This window comes from Monodon monoceros, unplaced genomic scaffold (genome assembly GCF_005190385.1).
Source record: "Monodon monoceros isolate NGI ecotype Baffin Bay Population unplaced genomic scaffold, NGI_Narwhal_1 Super_Scaffold_18, whole genome shotgun sequence".
Taxonomy (NCBI): Eukaryota; Metazoa; Chordata; class Mammalia; order Artiodactyla; family Monodontidae; genus Monodon; species Monodon monoceros.
In genome coordinates, this window is record NW_021703774.1 from 20524523 (window position 1) to 20540101 (window position 15579).

General features: G+C 37.4%; 1 protein-coding gene across 5 annotated transcripts in view; it reads left to right on the forward strand.

The window, feature by feature from the left end:
* The window catches only part of DISP1 (dispatched RND transporter family member 1), a 201910-nt gene that overhangs the window by 130508 nt on the left and 55823 nt on the right, over nt 1-15579 (forward strand). The window contains exon 1 of one of the 5 annotated variants that reach the window (XM_029227920.1): nt 7628-7778. The exons of 3 other annotated variants lie outside the window; for them this stretch is intronic. The gene's annotated coding sequence lies outside the window, so the exon portion shown is untranslated. Of the gene's footprint in view, nt 1-7627; nt 7779-15579 lie in introns of those variants that run through there. One more of the 5 variants, XM_029227922.1, reaches the window with a different exon arrangement.

A 15579-nucleotide genomic window follows, 5' to 3' on the forward strand; every position in this document is an offset into this window, starting at 1 on the left:
ACTAGATCTTCCTAAGGAATATAAAAATGATAACAAAAGAGCTTGTGCTGTTAGGTGTAGATTAAGAGGGTAAGAGACATATACAAATGACCATGATAAAAAAAATTAACACGTGCTAAGTGCCATAAGATAGCTCTCAGGGTCAATAACTTAGGAGAGGATGAAAGATTTCCTGTCTTAGGCAATCAGAGAAAGCTTCATGGAAGATATGTTGTCTGGCATGTGTTGTAAAGAATGGATGGGATGGGGCTTCCCTGGTGGCGCAGTGGTTGAGAGTCTGCCTGCTGATGCAGGGGACATGGGTTCGTGCCGCGGTCCGGGAAGATCCCACATGCCGCGGAGCCGCTAGGCCCGTGAGCCATGGCCGCTGAGCCTGTGCGTCTGGAGCCTGTGCTCCGCAACGGGAGAGGCCACAGCAGTGAGAGGCCTGCGTACCGCAAAAAAAAAAAAAAAAAAAAGAATGGATGGGATGATGGCAGCTGGAAATGCGAACAAAGACGATTGCAAGTGGACAGAAGAGCATAAGCACTGAGGGGTTCTGTGCAAGCTTGTTTGGAGTAAAGCAAATTCTGTTTGGCAAGGGGACTGAGTAGGAAGGGAAAGGGCCCAGATATTGGAGGGTCTTGCATGCCAGCTAAGTAAGATGTTTAAACTTTACTTAGTGGCATGGAGGAGCCATTTGTGTTTTCTGGACTGAGGAGCAGCTTGGTTAGATCTTTCTGTTATGATGATGAATCGGAAGCTCTGTGTTGCTTAGATTGGAATTTTAGGGGACCATAGATTAGGTCACATCTAGTAGGCTGTTGCAGTAATTCCAGGGAATAGTACATAGAAAGTGGGATAGGGAATGGAAAGGAAGGGAGGGTTTATGTGACAATGGCTAGGTCTTGAGCACAAATAAATAAGGGTACATGACGGTGTAAAGGTCAAAGGTGCAGATCAGGTGTTCAATAAATAAATATTTTAAGTTAAAATTTGGGGGCTTAAGTGACTGTGTAGATAGAAATAGGAAAATCAAGAAGTTATTTGAACATGATAAGATAATTTGTATTGTACTTTATTGAGTTTGAGCTGCTGGCAGGACATATATATTGAAATGTCCTTAGAAAGCAAAAGTGGCAAAAGTGGAACTTAGAAAAAAGGTTGAATGTGATGACATAGGCAGCAAGTATAGAGCAGAAAGGACAAAGGACAGAGCCTTGGACATTGCCTAAGATTTAGAATAAGAGAATTCAGAGGATCTGCCAAGAAAATGGGATAGAGGTTAAAGAGGTAGAGAGTGTTAGAATAATGGAAACTGAGCAAAGAGAAAAGAGATTGCCAGTGGGGCTGGGAAATGAAGAAATGTAAAGAAAATGAATATTGGGACTTCCCTGGTGGTCCAGTGGGTAAGACTCTGTGCTCCCAGTGCAGGGGGCCCAGATCCCCTGGCAAGGGAACTAGATACCGCATGCCACAGCTAAGAAGCCCACATGGGGCTTCCCTGGTGGTGCAGTGGTTGAGAGTCCGCCTGCCGATGCAGGGGACATGGGTTCGTGCCCCAGTCCGGAAAGATCCCACATGCCATGGAGCGGCTGGGCCCGTGAGCCATGGCCTCTGAGCCTGCGCGTCCGGAGCCTGTGCTCCACAACGGGAGAGGCCACAACAGTGAGAGGCCCGCGTACCGCAAAAACAAAAAACAAAAAACAAAAGAAGCCCACATGCTGCATGCCACAATGAAGATCCCGTGTGCTGCAACTAAAACCTGGTGCAGCCAAAATAAATAAATAAAATAAATAAATAAAATAAATAAATAATAAATATTTTAAAAAATGAGTATTGAGAAAGGACCACTGAATTTTGATTTTGAAGGAACAGTTGTATTAGATGGTGAGTAAGATTGTTAGAAGTTAAGGAATGAGAGGAGGTGAGGCTTGAGTATTGCCTGGCAGTGAAAGGAAAGGAAAAAATAGACCTGAACACTAGCAGGCCAAGAGAAGGATTACATGTTTAGGCTGGGGGAAAAGGAAACATTTTTTCTAAGGAAATAATGAAGGAGCTAGCAAAGAAGAAGTGTTGTAGATGGACTTGGGGAGGGCAAGTGAGACAGGCTAAAGAAACAGGGCAGTGATCTGGAGCATGTAGATCTAGGGGAGCGCTGTCCAATGAAACTTTGCAGTGATGGGCAAAGTTTTCTTTCTGCTCTGTCCAGTGCAGTAGCCACAAGCCACATGTAGCTGTTGAGCACTTGAAATGTGGCTAGTGCAACCTGAGTGCAAAAATTTTAACTGCATTTAATTTTAATTACTTTAAATATAAGTAGTCGCATGTGGCTAGTGGCTTACCTTATTGGGTAGCACAGACCTAGTGTGTAAGTAGTTAATTTAGGAAAGAGGCATGGACATTTTGAGAGATAAGGGATGAGTTCCAGAAAAAGTTTGGGGTAGAGATGGTAATATTTGCAGGCACTCGTGGTCAAAAAGTTTCATTTTTTTTCATAAAATAGATAGCAGTTTTCACAGAGAGGGTTAAGGTGGGGAGCGTGGGAAAGATTTCCAGCAGTCCCTGTGGGGATTTCAGTGAAGAATCTGTGATAGATGAGACGAATCTCAGTAGCTCGGAGAACCCTCCAGAGGTGAGAGTCTGCATTTGGTTGAGGTCTCCGCTTCCCTCTCTGGTGACTTTTTTTCAGTAACATTCGCGAACCTTGGAGGAAAAAAAGAAGAGTGGGAGAGCAAGTTTAGGGGAGACCTTTGAAAGGCTGGCACAGTAAAAGGCTTGTAAAGTAAATAAATGCTGACTATCAGATATGCATGAAGAAAGTGCAAAGCAAGGAAAACTAGAAGAGGACACGGTTAAGGACTCCAGGGCTGGAGGTTACTATGACGGTGAAGAGCAGATTCTTTGGATATCAGACTGTGGAAGATAAGCAAAGTGATAACACTTTCATTTGTAAGAATTGTAGCTTTTGGAGGTAGAGTTTTCAACAGGAAATGAGATTTACAAAGAAGTGATAAGATTTTAAAATGTAAATTCAGGTGAGAGGAATATGTAAGACTGACACACATATTTCCACCTTGATGGAAAGGAATTTAAGCATCACAGTTATTTTGTTTCTGCTTCAATTTGCTTGCATTATGGTCTTTGCTCCAAACTCACTGACTCAACTTTGACTGTATAGTTTTTTTCTTAATCCAAATTTGAATAGTAAAACTGGGATTCGTTTTATCCATTTGAGTGGTATCCAAATTCATAAAAACTGAAATCAGAGTCGAGAGGGACCTGTGAGATTATTTCATCTAATGTATGGACTTTGTAAGTAGGAGGCCCTAACCTCTGGATTAAGTGACTGGTTCAAGGTTACAGAACTAGTGAGTGGCAGAGCTGAGACTGCACTTTAGGACTCCACTGATTTCCCTGTTCTGGCTCTGACTTGAGCAACATAATAATGTTCTGGGCTGAAGTCTTTAGCGCGTACCTAACAATCTGTACTCTAGAAACACTAAAACACAATGTAGAATATTATCTGAAGAACTTTCCTGTCATTACTTTTCTGAACTTGTACTTTCCAATGACAAAGCTATTGACTTGACCCTACTGAAGTAAAAATCTTGCTGAAGCAGAACTCTACCTTCTACCTTAGACCACGGCTTATTCATTCGTAACTGTTTTGACATTTAACACACACACACACAAAGATTAATAGATGGGACTTCTAAATGTCAATAAATATAACAACATCTAGAATCACATTTTGGACTGAGTTCAGATGTGAAAGAGTTTAATGAACCAGCAGGTGTTTTTTTCACTTTTTAAAAAGTACTAACTGTTGTGCCTCTCTGGCCAGCTCTTGTCTCTCTGTCCCTCTCCTGTAACCTTTCCGTGTTCCTAGTAATGAAGAAAGATACCTAAGTAATGTGATCCAAGAAAAAAAGGGATACTGTTTTCAGAGAACCTTAGAACTTTGTAAGGTTATTAGCATTTTCTTTTTCACTTTAGTATGTTGAGAAACATACAAAGAGATAGGAAATAATCTTGATTATTATCTACAAAATAATAATGGATTCCATGTGACAATACCAGCAGTGTACTTTAAATTGCATTGTAATTGTATTTTAACATAGACCCATTTTTAAATAAAGTGATTAAATGTACAAATCAGTACCTTTGCTAAAAATGGAAATAAGAATTTACATGTTTATGAGTTGAGTTCAGGTCTTTGGTTTCTGTGACATCTTAACTAATTTAAGAGGTTTCTTGAAGTAATTTATGGGATCCACAACTCTAGAACCTTTGTTTACATCTCTTGCAGTAACACGCACAATGAAATGGGATTAGCTGTTTTAATAAACTAAACCAAAGTACTATTCAGATGATCGAAGAATGTTAAAAATACCTTCATTTTCATTTAAATTCTGTAATTCCTTTTGGGGGATTTTTAGGTACTACAGCATTTGGCATACATATGGCATGAAACCAGCATACCCTAAGATTTCAGGGACTGACTCTTCAATATATTTACTTGAGTAAATACTTCTCCTTTTCCCTCCCTCCCTCCCTGTCTTTTTCATCCCCAAGACTGGCTCTTTTCTAGGTAAATTTAGAAGATACAGAGATGAAAGTTACCTTTCCTACCCTCTAAAAGTTCATACACTGTCTTTAATACACTGGTTCTCAAAATGTGGGTTTCAGACCAGCAGAGTCAGCATCACCTGCGGACATGCAGAAAAGCAAATTCTCCGGCCCCATCCCAGACCTCAGAATCAGAATCTTCGGGGATGAGACACAGCAATCTGCCTCCTCCCAAACCTTCTAGGAGATTCTGATGCACATTCAAATTTGAGAACCATTGGGCTAATGGCTAGAATATTATACCTTCCTTATTTTACTATCAGGATAGAATCCACGTACCATAAAATTCACCATTTTAAAGTGTATAGTTCAATGGGTTTTACTGTATTCACAAAGCTATGCAACCATGATCACTATCTAATTCTAGAACATTTTTATCACCCCAAAAGAAACTCCAACTCTATTAGCAGTCGCTCCCTGTCCTCTGTCTCCATCCCCTAACCCCTGGCATCCACTAATCTACTTTCTATCTCTATGGATTTGACTATCCTGGATATTTCATGTAAATGGAATCATACAGTATGTGACATTTTGTGTCTGGCTTTCACTTAGCATAGTGTTTTCAAAGTCCATCCATGTTGTACCATGTATCAGTGCTTTATTCCTTCTTATGGCTGGATAATATTCCATTGTATGTGTGTACCACATTTTGCTCATCCATGCATCATTTGATGGACATTTGAGTTGATTCCTTGGTTGTTGTGAATAATGCTGCTATGAACATTCATTACAAGTTTTTTATGAACATACGTTTTCAATTCTCTTGGGTATATATACAGTCGATCCTCCTCATTTGCAGTAGTTACATTCTTTAAAGTCTCTGCAAACACTGAATTAGTGAATACTGAGTCATGGTTAGGTTCCTTCAAGACTCTGGTCACATTTTTGACATATAGTCAATACATGACCTTGCTTTGTGTGTGTTTCTGTTTAAAGTTACCTTATCTAATATATGTTGTTGATTCATTAACATTGAACTCACATCCAACAGCACCATTAACTCATGCCTAAGTAAACTTATCTAACACATGTATTTTCTCTGTAAGGAACATCACAGCCTTCTTGAGCTTAGGAACACTAGACAGCACTGCACGTGACACTTTAGGGCCATTTTAAACAGTGAAATTGCCAACAAAAGCACAAAAATGTGAAAAACATGGCACCAAAATAGACTGCAAAAGGAACACTTGTTTTCAGTGTGAGAGCTGAAACAAGAAGGCAGTGTGTCACCTTGTTCAACCTCACCTGGGAACATGTTTATTGGAAGACTCAAATTTTCCCCTACTCTGTGTATGTACATGTCTGAAGGACTGAGAAACACCGTGAGGATTATTTTGGGATCACAAATTTTAGCATGTAGGCAAATATGCAAATACGGAATCCACAAATAATGAGGATCAAGTGTACCAGGAGTGAAATTGCTGTGTCATATGGTAACTCTATGTTTAATTTTCTGAGGGACTGCTGGACCATTTTCCACAGTGGGTATACCATTTTATGTTCCCACCAGCAGTGTATGATGTTCCAGTTCTTCCATATCCTTGCCAGTATTTGTTCCCTCCCTCCCTCCCTCTCTTCTTTTTTTTTTTTTTTTTGCGGTACGCGGGCCTCTCACTGCTGTGGCCTCTCCCATCGCGGAGCACAGGCTCCGGACGCGCAGGCTCAGCAGCCATGGCTCACGGGCCCAGCCGCTCCGCGGCATGTGGGATCTTCCCGGACCGGGGCATGAACCCGCGTCCCCCGCACCGGCAGGCGGACTCGGACTCCCAACCACTGTGCCACCAGGGAAGCCCCTGTTTCTTCTTTTGATTATAGCTATCCTAGTGGATGTCAAGTAGTTTTTCATTGTGGTTTTAATTTGCACTCTTTAATAACTAGTGATGTTGAACATCTTTTTAATGTGCATTATTAGCCATTTGGATATTTTCTTTAGAAAAATCTCTATTCCAAAACCTTGCCTATTTTTAAATTGGATTATTTGTCTTTTTATTGCTGATTTGTAAGTTTTTTATGCTTACTAGCCTTTTAGTTATATGGTTTGCAAATATTTTCTCCCATTCTGTAGGTTTTCTTTTCACTTTCTTGATAATGTTTTTTGATGTACAAAAGTTTTTTTTATTTTGATGAAGTCCAATTTTACCTATTTTTTCTTTGATTACTCGTGTTATCGTCTTTAATTTTGAAATTGCTATCAGTACAGCCTGTTAAAAGAGTTGTTTATACGTTTTTATTAAAGAAGTCATGAAAAGTTAGATTTCATGGATGCAGTAAATGATCACTTATTTGCCAATGGATGTCATGTGTAAATTTAAAGCATTTGTTTGCAGGTTTTTGTAAGGTTTTTATGTTGTTGTGGCTGTGAAATTTTTAATACTGGCATCAATAGGACCACAAATTTCTAAAAAAGCAGTGTCAAGTTCATGTAACAAACTGTTTTTGTTTAGGAAAATTGAAGAGAAACACAACTGCTTTAAATAATACTTTCCTTTTTAATAGACAAGACTCTGCCTCTTTTAAAAATTATGAACTTGCTGCCTTAAAAGCAGAGTCTCAAGAGCCATTTGTGAAAGAACACAAGAATCCCCGGAACTTGGAAATAAACACGGATTGGTGTTTATTTGTGTTACTTTAAATGCAGTAGCCCTGTGTCAGAAAACTGAATCTGTAACACTTAAGTTAGCCTAAGCAAGCAAATAATATCAGCTAGCATGGCTTTAATCTACTAAGTAACTTTAAATCCAAAAGATCAAAGGAAGTTATAACTAAAAACAGTCCTTCGTGCAACTTCCCTGTAGAAGCAGGAAAAGGCTAGAAATTACATGTCACCTTCATATCCTGGCTTGCTGACCTTGTGCTCAGATCAAGCCCCTCTGTATGCCAGCTGTTACCATTATTGAGACCTTGCCCCCAGGGGTTAAGTAGGAGAAAAACTCTCCTGTCCTATAGGAGAGCAAATACGGAAAGTTCCAGCCCCGAACGAACATGCTTAACTCAAAGCAATCTGCATGTGCTTGTCATTCCGTCTGTCCCGCCGCTCCGAGGAGCTACTCCTGAGGCTCCCTGGTCGCTCTCTGTGTGCTCTGTTCCTGCGGCCAGTTTCGGCTGTGGCCACTGCAATCATTTGCAGACCAAACTGAACCAGGGACGTTTCTTCTTTTAACATAAAGGTAATACATTTACTCATGCTTCTGTGAATGTGTTATTTGGGGAGAATTTATTTAAAAACTGAACTTTGCTGTGCGCTTCTTGGATTGAATTTAAAATTCCAGCTCACAATTTTTTTTCAGTGTAAGCTTTGAACGGCATCTGAATGCATTAAAATCTTACGAAGTTTTTTTGAATGATAGTCTAGCACAGTAAGGTAAGGTAAGTTGTTTCTTAAGGTTTATTCAAATGTGCTTTTTTTATGAAGTTGGGAAGAAACTTTTTCAAGTTGTTTAGCTGTTTCATGATTTGAGATTCTTCTTTAACCACTATCTAGATCAGAAGTTGGAAAATATGTGCTTCTCTCATCGCCAGTTGGTAGAAAAATAGATGTAGGATTGTAGGAATCACTTTAACCACTTTTGTGAATTAAACATTGTAAGAAAATAGTAAAATATTAACATCTTCCAACTTATAAAAAGAGAAGTTGAGGGAAGATATACACTTGCGAGCCAAACTTCCACAGCAAGTTTAATTTTTATCAATGTTCATTTTAAATACACATCTCACTATACACCCTCAAGTTGTTTTTGAGGTGATTAAACGTTTTGTGCATTGTATTCATTTTAATGGTGGCAATGACAGCTACATTATAATTGTATTTACTACATAAAGTAGAAATCAGAATGTATTTGCCATATTTACTTTTGCTTAAAATTAGAATGGATAATTTACATGTGACTAGTAGAAAATTTCAAACTGGTTTAACTTGTGAAATATTTGTATGTTTTGTGGTAAAATGTAAAAATTTTTAAAACCAAGTGGATAAAAATTTGGCAAGAACCGAGGTATTTCATGCAAATCATTGACTGACCGTAAATGACTTTCTTCAGGGATAATGCAAGAAATAGAGAGCATACTTTACAATTTGCTAAAATTTTCTTTAACAGGTATTCCTGTTGAAAGGAAAAGAATGAATATGTCCTTTTTACCCACAAGAGGGTTATTTTAGATGAGAATTTATAATTTAAGAAAACTCTAATTCCCTTTGATGGCTGGGAAGTCACTAAACTATGTAAATAAACTCTAGAGTGTTCCACTGGTAGTGGCTTTACTACTTCCCATGGTTTTAATGTCTGCTGACACATTTCTACTTTTTAAAATGTTAAATAGTCTTGGCATTATTTTTTAAAAATTATGTCTCTTAATAAACTATCTTAGGATGCTTTCTTTGCCAAATCTTAAATATTGGAGTATTTTATTGGATGATTATACTTCATTTGTCAGTTTTTGTTTTAGTATACAAAGATAAGGCAGAGTATTTTTTATGTATCTTCCATGCTTCATATAGCTTACATCTTAGATGTGAATTATAGAATTGTGAGCATGAACTATTTGCATTGATTATGAAAAAATATGTAATGTTTAAGTGTCTGAAATGAATGACCTACAAAGTAGTTTAGTAAATACATGTTAACCTTGCCTCAGTCTGGGAAATGATATATATTATAAAATGGTTTCATTCCACATTTTACTCTAATCCCAGTTGTCTTTTTAGTTTGTATTGAACCACTCAATGCTTTTTTGGTAACTGGGGAAATCTGCTTTTCAGTGTCTGCTGTGTACCAATTCTTTACCTTTCATTCTAACTACTTTCATTCTGGGATTGGATCAGAGCACCCTCAACAGTTCAACTCTTATAACTCTCTTATAGCTCAGTATGGGTGATGGACAGCCTTGACACACCGACTGTATGAACATTTCCAGTTTTTCAAAAATTACAATTCCTGATCACATCCTAACACGGGAAATAAAACGGTGTTTAGGATCAAGACAAATGAACTGCTTAACTTCTCAGCCTTTTGGAAAAAATATAAAACAAAGCAACTAAATATATGAGAAAAGCAAGACTTGGGGAAGAGGGTGGCCCTTTGTTCTCTCTCTCTTAATTTCTATTCCTTTATCATTTTAATCACTATTCAACAGGCTCACTTATTTCAGCCTCGCATATTAGATTCGAAGAAAACTATTCACAATAGTTTTTATTATATGCTGTCTAAATAAGGACATTCACCTATTTATATTATATGCTGTCTAAATAAGGACATTCACCTATTTAACTGAAAAATACGATTTAATTACCTTTGTGAGCAAACAAGAATCCCACTTGAACAATGTAGATGGAATTTCAGTTCACCTAATGTATACAAGAAAGCAAACAGCAGAATGCACAAGCATTTATAAGGATAATTTAAGTAAGGAATAGAAAAAGATTTATGAAAGCTGTACCCAGACTCTTGCTAAGAGTTACTTTACTGATCCAGTTCAAATATTTGATGTTTTTCTAAGCTGAAAGTAAATCTCAGTGTCCTTTAAGTAAAAGGATGTCTTCAATTGTCTCATACAAATACCTTGAGATATGTTTCCCAAGTTGCTCAGTAGACTGAGGGATACCCCTGAGACTTGATTTGCTGGACTCTGCAGGGAAGAACCCATTTGGGGAGCTGCTCTAGGAAATTTGATTTGCTACTTCTCAAACTTCACAAAACAGCAGGGAGTGGAGCCTGGTGTCAGATACTTAGCATTGGTGGGAAAACCTTAGATAATTCTAAGTGTAATATGAAGAAACAACAGGTTACCATCTAAATCAAACAACTTTCATGTGCTTTCTGGTGATTGATTTCAGTTTTTGTCTTTATGCAAGACGTTTTTTAAAAATCCCTTCACATTCTTTTGCCTCATAATACGTGCATGTAGAATTTTCTTATTTTGATTTATCTCGGTGATGGTTTTTTCCTTTGAGCTTCTAAATTTTGAGGGTTATGAGATGTGTAAAGTATTAAACATTCATGGTGTCTTTAGACATGCTTGTGATCTGTTCAACAACATGAGTTAAACTCAGTCATATGATCCTGTTTCTACTGGGGAAGAGCTATAGTGATACAGATAGATTGCTCAATGTTTTGTGATTTTAGTTGAGGCAGAATAGTTTCAGATGAAATCTTACGGCCTAAAGCTAAACCTATCACATCTTGGGGGTCCTGTTTATTACCAAAGCATCTTGTGATTAATTCTTTTTTTACTAGGATGTGAGGCTAGATAGGAGGCCTGGTGTCTGGAGGTTGTCTGACTCTAGAATTGAAACGTTTAAAATGCAATCAGAAGTATTTTTTCTTTTCTTTTTCCTTTTCTTTTTCTCTTTTTTTTCTTCCTTCCTTCCTTCTTTCCTTCCTTCTCTCTCTCTCTCTCTCTCTCTCTCTCTTTCTTTCTTTTTTTAGCACAAAACTTTAGGGAACATCCTCTTTTAATAGAGACGCTTGGGACTTCATACTGGATACTGACCAGGGGTTGGGGAGATATTTTTTCTTGAGGGTTCAATAAACTTGTTAGTCCAATTGGCTATACCCTAAACTCTATCCAAATGATCTATAAGTACTTGAGACTGTGTGACAAGTTGTTTTGTGTTTCCACAACATTGTCCCACATGAATTCCACACTGTTGTCTCTCAAACTAATGTCTTATTAAGGATTTCTCTTCCCTGCACCCTTGTCCCCACCCTTATAATGTCAAGGGTAACCCCAAAAGAAGTAAAGCTAATCCAAATACTATAATACATGTCTAACATGGAGTACCAGGTCCAAATGTTTCTGAATATACAGCAGTATTCTGCATTTCAAGCAATATTTTCTGAACCAATATGGAATATTTTGAGTGGCAGTTGCTTGCTCTTATAAATTGATCAGCATTAATTAAGTAAAGTATAAATCAGTCGTTCTGAACCCTAGCTGCACATTAGAATCATCTAGGGAGCATTTAAAACTGCTAATGTCCACACCCCATTACAATATGAATTAAATCATAACGTCTGGGGCCAGGGCCCTGTGTCTGTAATTTTTTTTCATATTACTGAAGTGATTCTAGTGTGCAGAATGGGTTGAAACCACTGTAATAGACTTGTAACTTTGTGAATATTTGTTATATTTATTGTGTTCCCTTCAAGACTTGCAGCAGAGTCCAAATGGATGTCTCAGCTGATTCTTGAGTTAAATAACAACTTTTTAGTGGGCTTTCTAGAATTTTTTTTGAAAGACCAGAGATCGACATTTCTGACTAGAGAAACTTCTCTAGTTTTATTTTGTATATTCTTAGTTATGCAGATGAACATAAATCTTCAGACTTAGGGTTAAAAGAAATTATTGCAGCTTTATAGAATTGAAACTCATTCATATCTTTGAAATAGGAACTCAAAGATAAAAGAATACTTTCTCTTTTTTAAGGGTATTGATGCTTATGGATATAACACTTGTTGTAAGTGTGGGGAGAAGTGGTGAATATTTTGTGGAATGATAAATTTGGTGGAGGAACTTGGAAAAGAGATCTCTGAAAACTGCTTTAATAACTGCAATATAGTGATACTGCTCTTGAAATATATATTTAGGTAGATAAGTGTTTATGCTAAAAAGATAATGTTCTCGACTATCATTTATCCCAGACTGTAAAAGATAAACTTTATTTTACACCCACATTTTTCTTCCCACAGAGACCTTCTACCAAAGATACATTAAACATAAAATGTGAGAAAAATGAGCCTGACGTTTCTATAGCCCTGAAATTCCTATCATTCACCCCATAAGTATAAATCTCAGCCTTGACAACCTAATTCATATCTAGCAATAAGACTGCTTTCCAAATTCAGTGTCTTCAGATTGGCTATGGCACATACACTATAATATCTTCCTAATGTTTTTTAACTCTTATCTATCAATATAGTTCTGTAAATCTGGGCAAGGAGAAAACTGTATCTGTCAATTTTAATTTTTCTTCTGTATCATTAAGCTGTTTGTAAATGTTATGAATGGTTTTTGTAAAAATAAAACATGTAATTATTGTTTATCTTTATTGGTGCCTTTACCTATACATCTTGTGTATAATCATATTTAAAAGAGGTTATATAAAAATGTTAGGTATATTTCATTTTCAAAGATGATGTTTGTTAGCATAAGTTGAAACTGCCTTCTTGATAATATAAATTTGGGGCTTCCCTGGTGGCGCAGTGGTTGAGAGTCCGCCTGCCGATGCAGGGGACACGGGTTTGTGCCCCAGTCCGGGAAGATCCCACATGCCGCGGAGCGGCTAGGCCCGTGAGCCAATGGCCGCTGAGCCTGCGCGTCCGGAGCCTGTGCTCCGCAACAGGAGAGGCCACAACAGTGAGAGGCCCGCGTAACACAAAAAAAAAAAAAAAAAAAAAAAATTAATAGGCAACAGTGAGTTTTCATTGTAGAAGAATGGTGATCCCTTATTTTCAGATTTCCTAGAACACAACAGTTTGCTTTCTCGTAGTGTGATGCAAAGCATAGTAATACCTACGGGGTTCTTATTAAATGTTTATTAAGTGGTATAGATTCTCAAATGTATAACATTGTTTCTTTGAGAAAATGGCTTCTAATTTATTGCAGTTTATGATTAAGGGGAATGAGAGCAGTAATACCTAATTTCTGTAGAATTCTTTGCAACATATAAAATGCTTATAGGTGATTAAATGAAGATACTTAAAGTGTTCTTATTGAAGGAGAGTTTAATTGTAGAAAGTTCATGAACTCAAAGAAAAATAAGAAAATTTAATTCGTCTCAGAAGGAGAGAAGATTATGTTTCTTTATTTAAGACTATACTTTTTAGTTCCTTAAGAGGGCCTGATTCTTTGATTAAAGATACCGATTTTGCTGTCAGGTCACAATTACATTATTTTGAAATAGTCCAGACACTACATGACAACAAAGATTAATCCATTGTCTTGCTTTTCGGGTTTGGATAATATGATATATGGGTAGATAGCACTTCTTTTAATTCAGTGAAATATGTCTCTGACACTCTTGAATGCTGAATTATACCTTTTAAAACTGTCTTGGGAAATATTGAATTCAGAGGATATTTTTCACGTGGACCTTCAGACTGAATTTTATATCAGTAGCCTCTAGTGGTCCTATAAAAGCTAGTTGAACTTGGCATTGCCCTAGAAGCATCTTGAGGTTGGCTGAAAAGCCTCACTTTCAGAGACATGCTGGTCTAAGATTGAATCCCAATCACGTGATGTGCATTAGTTACACTGTAATATTTTTGACCCTCAGTCTTCTCTATAATGGGTTTAATAAAATCTTCATAGAGGTATTGTGAGGAAAGTGTCTGACACAGTGAGATGATAAAAGAACATTTTAATAGCCTTTTGAAGGGAAATATATTCCTAGAGAAAAAACCTGGCTGATGTCCTTCTACCATCCAGCTTTCACAGTCCCATTCTAGAAGATGCCACAAATATACTTCTTTGTCTGTTTCTCTGGTGCATTTAGAGCAGCTGTTTTTTCTCTTGCCATAGCACTAGATATTAACAGGGCATCTTGGTACCAGTGATAAGAAATGAGACCATCATTTTAGGATAAGTATCAAGCAATTTTAGGGGACCAATTTCATATTAAAACAGGTTTGGTGCATAATGAATACAGGTACTCCCAAACTGCCTTTATAACTGGTATGAAAAAAAGACTTCAGGTATCTCCAATATCTAGTACCACTTGAGAGAAAAAGATTGTCTCACCCAGTTAACTGGGCAAGGTGCTTCAATCCATATACATTACACTAAAAAGATTAAAATCTGATTGGTTGTTATTTCTATGTACACAACAATTTAGGAGTCCTGAAATAAGCCATAATTAAACTTGGTTATCAATTAGAACCTCTACTATTAAAATTTGTTACTTTTCTGTTTTAATTAGAAAAACAGGACTTTATTTCTCTGTTAACTGGTATCATTTCACTACTTGTTGCATCCATTCTGCTTTAATTTGGCATCATTTTGCCATTACTTAGGCCTGATTCTCTTGTAGCCTCCTAGTTTGTGCATTTGCCTTGCTACACAAAGTGTGTTCCAGGGACCAACGGTATGGGCTTGTTGTTGGAAGATTCTTGTCCCACTCCAGATGGATTGTATCAGAATCTACATTTTAGCAACATCCCCAAGTGATCCCTATGTTTGAGAAACACTGTTATCAGTGTTTTGTATTTTGTCTAGTGAAACTGTGTTATAGGGAACATCACTTCTGAAAAAAATGATTGGCTACAATATGGGATCTTGTTTTTGATTCAGTCTTGCCATTTATTGTTAAGTTTGATGTTATGAATCTGATGAAGCAAAGGGTTATTCTGGAATACATTATCTAAGCTTATGGAATGTAGTTTAGCAGAAAGCCCTCAAAACCTCAGCATCAGACTTCCTGGCCTTACCATCTGAGACTCTGTGTCTCAAGTTTTCTTTTGCAAAGTAGAGCGGTAATGCCTGCCACACCTGTTTTTCTGAGGGCTATTAGGAGGATAACTCAAGTGAGATCATGTGTGTGAAAGTGTTTGGCAATACCGCAGAGGTGTACCAGTATAGCTGTTGATACGGATGAAGATGTTGTTCCTTCAGGCTATCTGAGCCCTGCATTTGTCAAGGATAGTGATGGCTTTGCTGAGTGGTTACTGTGGTAATTGGAACATGTCTGTGTATTCTCTTCAACATTACCTCTAGATTTTAACTTGACAGTTTTCTGGCCACAAAAAGTTATGGCTTCCAATTGCAAGGAGCTACTAAGAGGCTTTCATAACGCTTTTTGGATGTTGAGCCACCTAAATAGTTTGATGGCATCTTTTGGGTAAATTGTATGTCATTAGCATATTTTCACATGTAATGTGTTGATGAATAAAATTTCCATAATTCCAGCAGTTCCTACTATGATTATATGATAGCATTTCCAATGAGATACTACTTTTAAGTCTTTGAAGCAGGGTA